The sequence below is a fragment of the Rhincodon typus genome, unplaced genomic scaffold (genome assembly GCF_021869965.1).
Source record: "Rhincodon typus isolate 14 unplaced genomic scaffold, sRhiTyp1.1 hic_rhity00009313, whole genome shotgun sequence".
Lineage (NCBI taxonomy): Eukaryota > Metazoa > Chordata > Chondrichthyes > Orectolobiformes > Rhincodontidae > Rhincodon > Rhincodon typus.
In genome coordinates, this window is record NW_025974951.1 from 1 (window position 1) to 7,662 (window position 7,662).

General features: G+C 46.5%; 1 long non-coding RNA gene across 1 annotated transcript; it reads right to left on the reverse strand.

Annotated features, from left to right (window-relative positions):
• Positions 1-3,964: 3,964 nt before the first annotated feature.
• Positions 3,965-6,500, reverse strand: LOC109926464. The gene is made up of 2 exons (XR_007261620.1): positions 6,400-6,500; positions 3,965-5,619 (listed from the first exon to the last, which is right to left on the reverse strand). It is a non-coding gene; the product is annotated as an uncharacterized LOC109926464 (long non-coding RNA).
• Between the last annotated feature and the right edge of the window lie 1,162 nt (positions 6,501-7,662).

The window sequence follows — 7,662 nt, forward strand, 5'->3', positions numbered from 1 at the left end:
TACTATCCATAGAGACATTGGTGGCGGCCATCATTAACAAGACAACAAGGTTGTGTGTGGAATCAAATTCCGCATCGGGGTTACCTCTTTAACTGCTGAAGAGGCTCCATCAATTATTCCTAGATATCTTTCTCTCTCTCACATTCTCTGTCCCTGCCTGTCTTTCACTTTCTCTCTCTCTCTCTCCATCTGCCAAAAATCACGCGACACCGGATTACAGTCCAACAGGTTTATTTGAAGACACAAGCTTTTCGGAGTCTCGCTCCTTCTTCAGGTGTCTGAGGTTCAAGGCAGAGATGAGGAGAATTTCATTCTGTCACCGTGTGAATTCTCTTTCTCCAGAACGCACTGGAGGCTGCGTCTTTACGAAGATTCAAAGTGCAGTTTGGTAGATTTTTGATTGATTCTCTTCAGCCATTTCTTAGTGAATGATTGAGCAGGTTTGAAAGGCTGAATGGCCCACACAAATTTTACTGTTCCTAAGGGAACAACCCCAGCTTCCTCTGACTCTCCACATTGTGGAAGTTCAACATTCCTACACCTTTCTAGTAAATCTCTTCTACACCTTGTCTTGACAATCTAAGAACTATATTTAACTCCTTTGAGAAAACATCTAATATTTTGCCCTCTCCACGTTCAGTGACTGAAAATGCCACAGGCTCACCACTCTCTGGGTGAAGAAGCTTCCCTTCATGGAGGAGAACCATAAGATTCCTACACAGTGGAAGCAGGCCATTCGGCCCATTGAGTCCAACACCTACCCTCCGCAGAGCATCCCACCCAGACCTATTCTACTACCCTGTCCTTCTAACCTTGCATTTCCCATGGCTAACCCACCCAGCCTGCACATCCCTGGGCACTATAGACAATTTAGCGTGACCAATCCACCCTAACCTGCACTGTCCTAAACGGCCTATCCCATATCCTTAGTCTGTGACCCCCTGGTTCTGCCCTGGTTTTTGAGAACATCGTTCCTGTGTTTACCCTGTCTAGACCTGTTAGAATTTTATAGGGTTCTCCAAGATTCCCTCCATCATTCTTCAAACAGGTGACTCTCGGCCTAAGCTTCTCAATCTCGTCCACTGGGAGTTTTCCTCGCCTCATGCCTGGGACCACAGCATTCTGACAATGACTTGCATTTATATAGCGCCATTAACCAACATTCCTTCCAGGCTGCATGGCCACTCTGCAAACTGAAGGCCCAGGGACAAGTTAACATCGGAGTTCAGTCAGTACAACAACAACAACATGAAAGAGCTCACAGTCGTAAGTGAACAAAATATTCAGATAATGGACAGAATCGAATGGCATGTCGTCTGTAAGTAATAAGGTGTTCACAAAAAGGTTTGATGGGAACTGGCGGCTAGGACGAATCGACAATTCCATTATTGTTGTGTTAAATGTTTACCAGACTGGCAGGCAGTGATGTAGACAAATTGTGGTCTTTTATCAACCGGTAATTTCCAAATAATGAGGTGAAGCAGAAGCTGCCTTTGATTATTCCTTCATTGCTCTGTCATTGAGTAATCCTTTACCAGTCAGTACAGACCCTTTGATATAGATTTCAATGCAGGCTTCAAACCCCTTAATTCAGTCATTTGAAGATCCCTCTGATTATCCATGTCATCCTTGTACATACTCACTGGAGTCACCCCACTGCAACTGGGAAAAAAAAAGTTCCTGCCTTTGGGAGCAGCTGAGAAATCACTATGATGTGGTAAGACAAGCCTCTGAGCTTTATTATCGAGTCAAGAGTCACACAGCATGGAAACAGACCCTTCTGTCCAACAGGTCCATGCTGACCATAATCCCAAACTAAACTAGTCCCACCTGCCTGCTCCTGGCCCATATCCCTCCAAATCTTTCCTATTCATGTACTTATCCAAATGTCTTTTAAACTTTGTAACTGTACCTGTATTCATCACTTCCTCAGGCAGTTCATTCTACACACAAACCACCCTGTATAAAAAAAACTTGCCCCTCATATCCATGTAAATTTTTTCTCCTCTCACCTTAAAAAGTTGCCCCCTTGTCTTGAAATTCCTCATCCTAGGGAAAAGACACCTACCATTAACCTTAGCCATACACCTCATGATTTTATAAATCTCCTATGCTCCAGTGACAAAGTGTCCCAGCCTTTCTTTGTCACTCAAACCTTCCATACCCAGCAACATCCAGTATTCCAGAAGAGGTCTCACCAATGTCCTGTACAACCTCAACGTGACTTCCCAACTCCTATACTCAAACGACTGCACGCTGTAGCCTGGCTCTGCATTTTCGTAGCCTGAGGCTATGGAATCAGGTCACATATCAGATGCTTCAGCACAGGTCAGTACTGAAGGAGTACTGTACTATTGTGGGTGCTGTTATATGAAAGCTTTGCATTTTGTGCAGCATCATCGTAACCTTGCAGTGACTCCCGAAGTTAAATGGGGGTCCAGTTATCACACCCTCCCAGTGCTTCAAATGCGTGTAAATATAGTCTTGTACAAGTAAGAGATGCCTTTGGTTTGTTTGTTGGATAGAGAAACTCCAAAGCTTGTTTCCTCAAACGCTATTGTACGGAACTGAACTCCATTTGTGACTATGTATAAAGATATCTTCTATGAATAAAGAATATTTTTGGAAAAGAGAGAGTAATCTCACAATGTAACCTGAAAGGGCTGAGAAAATGATTTACAAGGATGTTGCCAGGGTTGGAGGGTTTGAGCTATTTGGGGAGGCTGGATACGCTGGGGCTGTTTTCCCTGGAGTGTCAGAGACTGAGGGGTGATCTTATAGTGTTTATAAAATCATGAGGGGCATGGATACAGTGGATAGCCAAGGTCTTTTCCATGGGGTAGGAGAGTCCAAAACTAGAGGGCGTAGGTTTAAGGTGAGAGGGGAGAAATTTAAAAGGGACCTTTTTCAACTTTTTCACACAGAGGGTGGTGCGTGTATGGAAATGAGCTGCCAGAGGAAGGTGGTGGAGGCTGGTACAATTACAACATTTAAAAGGCATCTGGATGGGTATATGAACAGGAAGGATTGAGAGGGATATAGGCCAAATGCTGGCAAATGGGACTAGATTAATTTAGGATGTTTGATCAATATGGATGAGTTGGACCGAAGGGTCTGTTTCTGCGCTCCACATCTCTATGACGCCAAAAGTGTTGTATCATTGATTAAATCATAGAACCCCTACAGCGTGGAAACAGGCCCTTCGGCCCAACAAGTCCACACCGACCCTTGGAGCATCCCACCTAGGCCCATTCCCCTATAACTCACCTAATCTACACATCCCTGAACTCTACGGGCAATTTAGCGCAGCCAATCCCCCTAACCTGCACATCTTTGGACTGTGGGAGAAAACCGGAGCACCTGGAGGAAACCCACACAGACACTGGGAGAATGTGCAAACCCCACACAGACAATCGCCCGAGGCTGGAATCGAACCCAGGTCCCAGCAGTGCTAACCACTGAGCCACCGTGCTGCCCCATTCTTCAAATCATTCTTCAAATGTAGCTACTATTATAAACATAGGAAATGCAACAGCCATATTGTGCACTGCAAGCTCCATCACATAGCTATGAATGTTTGTGGTGACAAATATTGAACAGGGCAGTGGGGCAGGTTCACCAGCTCGTCTTTAAAATATCCGTCATGCGATGGTTTACATCTGCCTGACTTAGTTTAACATGTTCACCCAAAAACGTGCCAGCTCTGACAGTAGGGTACTCTCTCCATGTTACCCTCAAGCACCAGCTTGGGTTTTGCTCTGCAGTCCTAAAGTTTAAATCCCGACCCTCCAACTCCAACTCCAATGCAAATACATTCCACCAGCTCACCCAACTCTAGAATCCTTAGATCAGTTTTCACCCTTCCTGCAGCTTTGGGCTCTATGTTGTAAGAAGGATATGGAGGCCTACAGCGCCTTTTCATTTAGATACTGACTGAGACAAGAAAATACTACTCTCACTGAACTTCAACAACTGTTTGCCTTTAATACAGCAAAATGACCCAGGGCGCTTCACAGGTTCACTAATGCCCTTTAGGGAAAGAAATCTGCCATCCTTACCTGGTCTGGCCTACATGTGACTCCAGACCCACAGCAATGTGGTTGACTCTGGGCAATTAGGGATGGACAATAAATGCTGCCCTAGCCAGCGACACCCTCATCCCGTGAATGAATAAAGGATAAAAAAGACCATTATCGACCAAAATGAGACACCGAGCCACAAAGGGAGACATTGGAGTTCTAAAGGAATTTTTAGGGAAAATTAAGGGTGAGGTAGATAGGGAGAGATGTTTAAAGTGTGGAATTCCTGAACTTGGGATCAATCCATTTGAGGGTATGGTCAGCAATGGGGAAGTGATGATCAAGGGGCGCACAGAGGGGTTGAAAGGCCACGGAAAAATAATATAAAGACCTACAGAACAACTGTTCTACACGTCTCAGAAAACATAGAACATTTAATAAAGAATCTCCAAGGGGCTTTACAGGAAGATTTCAAGAGACCTTTTCTCACTAATGATTGGTCAACAACTCCATGATTGATCTGTAATCCAGCTACTGAATGGTGTGAGGGGAAGTGAGTGAAAGTTGTTTTTATTTAAAATCGAGCAGTTCGTATCGAACCTGCCACTGAGGAGAGGCAAAGGTGTTTGAACAGATTTTTGAGCATTTCGAGAGGGAGGAGCTGATGGCCCAGGAGCACAGGAGTAGGATGTGGGTACGGAGACTATGAGCAGCTCATTTTGAGAGAAGGTATACGGCGACAGCCTAACAGGAAGGGCAGCGACAGACTCCAATCTGGAGATGAAATCCTGGAAAGGTGCTTCTGCAGCGGAAGGGCTGATGCAGGCAGGAAGGTAGCGTAAGGCTGGGAGTAGTCTTGGTGATGGACCGTGTATCATAGAGTCCTTACAGTATGGAAGCAGGCCCTTTGGCCTATCAAGTCCACTCTGACCCTACGAAGAGCATCCCACCCAGACCCAACCCCCTACCCTATCCCTGCAACCCCACATTTCCCCATGGCTAATCCACCTCGCCTACACATCCCTGGACACTATGAGCAATTCAGCTTGGCCAATCCACCTAACCTGCGCATCTTTGGACTGTGGGGGGAAACCGGAGCACCCGGAGGAAACCCACGCAGACACGGGGAGAATGTGCAAACTCCACACAGACAGTTGCCCGAAGGTGGAATCGAACCCGGGTCCCTGGCGCTGTGAGGCAGCAGTGCTAACCACTGAGCCACCATATGTAGATGGTCTGATGGTCCTGGTAAGTAATTTACTCTTTTGAAGACACCAGCTCCCTTGGGGATTTCACTCTACTCAATTAAAGGGCCATTTACTCTCTCGCTGACAGTCAGTGCTGATGTTTAGAGCTGGTTTAAAAGCCTAAATGCTCCCACGTTCGGTGTTTAGAAAGCTCTGTAGCTGTCTTCCAATAGCAGGTTCCATGAAGCGAGAGATAGTAGGAACTGCAGATGCTGGAGAATCTGAGATAATAAGGTGTAGAGCTGGATGAACACATCCAGGCCCGAAACGTCAGCCTTCCTGCTCCTCTGATGCTGCTTGGCCTGCTGTGTTCATCCATGAAGCGAGAGTCTGTTTTGTCCCCTGTTTAAAATCTGAAGACAAAGGATTGAAGATTTAAAGATGGCCTGAATTCTAAATCCCACAGCTGAGAGCACGCACTTTCCCCTTCACTCAATACTTCAGGCCCTTTGTTCGGTTTCTCCTTTCCAGCCAATCTGTTCGAGCAATTCCCTCTGACTTGCCCTCAGGTGATCCATTCAGCTTCCTTCAGAATGAACTGGGACACAGTGAGGGGCTGAAGAAAAAAGCGCTCAGCTCCATCTGAAGCTCATTCGTGCGGAGACAGCCTGCTCTTTAAATGTCTGCCCTTCCCCCACCCTCCTCCTGCTCTCCATCCCCCATCCCCCCCGCAAACGGCACATTGTCCAACTCTTCGTCATACAAGAGAGCAAGAACTGCCAGTGCTGGAGTCTGAGATAACAAGGTGTGGAGCTGGAGGAACACAGCAGGCCAGGCAGCAGAGGAGCAGGAAAAGCTGACATTTTGGGTCTGGACCCTTCTTCTGAAGGGTCCAAGGTGAGCAGGCTGGGTGGGTTAGCCACAGGAAATGCAGGGATACGGTCTGGGTGGGATGCTCAGACAGTGTGGACTCGATGGGCCGAGTGGCCTGCTTCTACACTGCAGGGATTCTACAATTCTGAAAGAATGAAGAAGGAAAACTGCTGAAGGACTCATTCACCTCTGGCCATCAGGACAAACCTGACGTAGAGACAGTAGGTGAGATAACAAGGTGTAGAGCTGAATGAACACAGCAGGCCAAGCAGCATCAGAGGAGCAGGAAGGCAAGAGACAGTAGGTCATTGGTATCATACCTGACAGCTGCCTTGGGGATAGAGCCATACAGCAGAGAGCTCAAGCCACGATAAAGCCCCTTTACCCCATGGTCCTGCACCGTCTGTTTCACACAGTCACCTAGAGAAACAAAACAAAAACAGCTGATTCTACTACAAAAGAACGTGCCCACGTCTCCCCTCATTTCACACAGCAGGCCATTCACCCCCTCGAGCTCGTTCTGGCACCATCTGAGGATTGCAGCATTGGCTTGGTGTGGTACATTTTGTTCCTCTGAGTCAGAGGGTCGTGTCCCTACTTCAGTGATTTGAGACAATAATGTTGATGGACATTGTTGGTACTCAGGATGTGGGAGTGTTGCACTGTTGGAGGTACACACTTGCAGCTGGGACAAAAAGGCGATAGGCGTTACTCTCAACAGTTCGCTCAGGTGGATGTAGTAGGTCCCATGGCATCACTGTTTCTTTAAAAATCAATGAGCAGGTAGGTACGTTCTCCCTGGGGCCTTGGCCAATAATTATCCCCCAATCAACATCACCTAAACAGATTGTATCATGTCGTTATCACCTTACTGTTTGTGCACAGACTGACTGCTGCATTTTTGATATTACAACAGTAATTACAAAGGTTTCTCTTATTTCTTAGGGTTGGGTATCACTAACAAGGCCAGCATTTATTACTCAGCCTTAACTGCCCTCAAACAGTGTGTGACTTGCTGAGCCAAATGGGATAACACAGTGTAGAGCTGGAGGAACACATCAGCTTTCCTGCTCCTCTGATGGTGCCTGGCCTGCTGTGTTCCCCCAGGTCTACACTGTTATCTCTGACTCCAGCATCGGCAGTTCTTACTATCTCTGAGTGAGCCAAATGGGACTTTTTTTTAATTTTAATCATTCACAAAATGTGGGTTGTGGGTATTTATTACCCATCCCTAATTGCCCAGAGGGGCAGTTAGGAGTCAATCCCACTGCTGTGGGTCTGGAGTCACATGTAGGCCAGACCAGGTAAGGATGGCAGTTTCCTTCCCTAAAGGACAGTAGTGAATCAGATGGGTTTTTCCCCAACAGTCAACTATGGTTTCATGGTCATCATTAGACCCTTTAAATTGAGACTTTTTTGAACTTAATTCAAGTTCCACTATCAAAGATGGGATTCGAACACAGGTCCCCAGACATTACCTGGTTCTCTGGATCAATAGTCTAGTAATAATACCACTGGACCATTGCCTCTCCCTGGACAAGTGGTAAGGACAACGGATTTCCTTCCCTAAAGGATATCAGTAA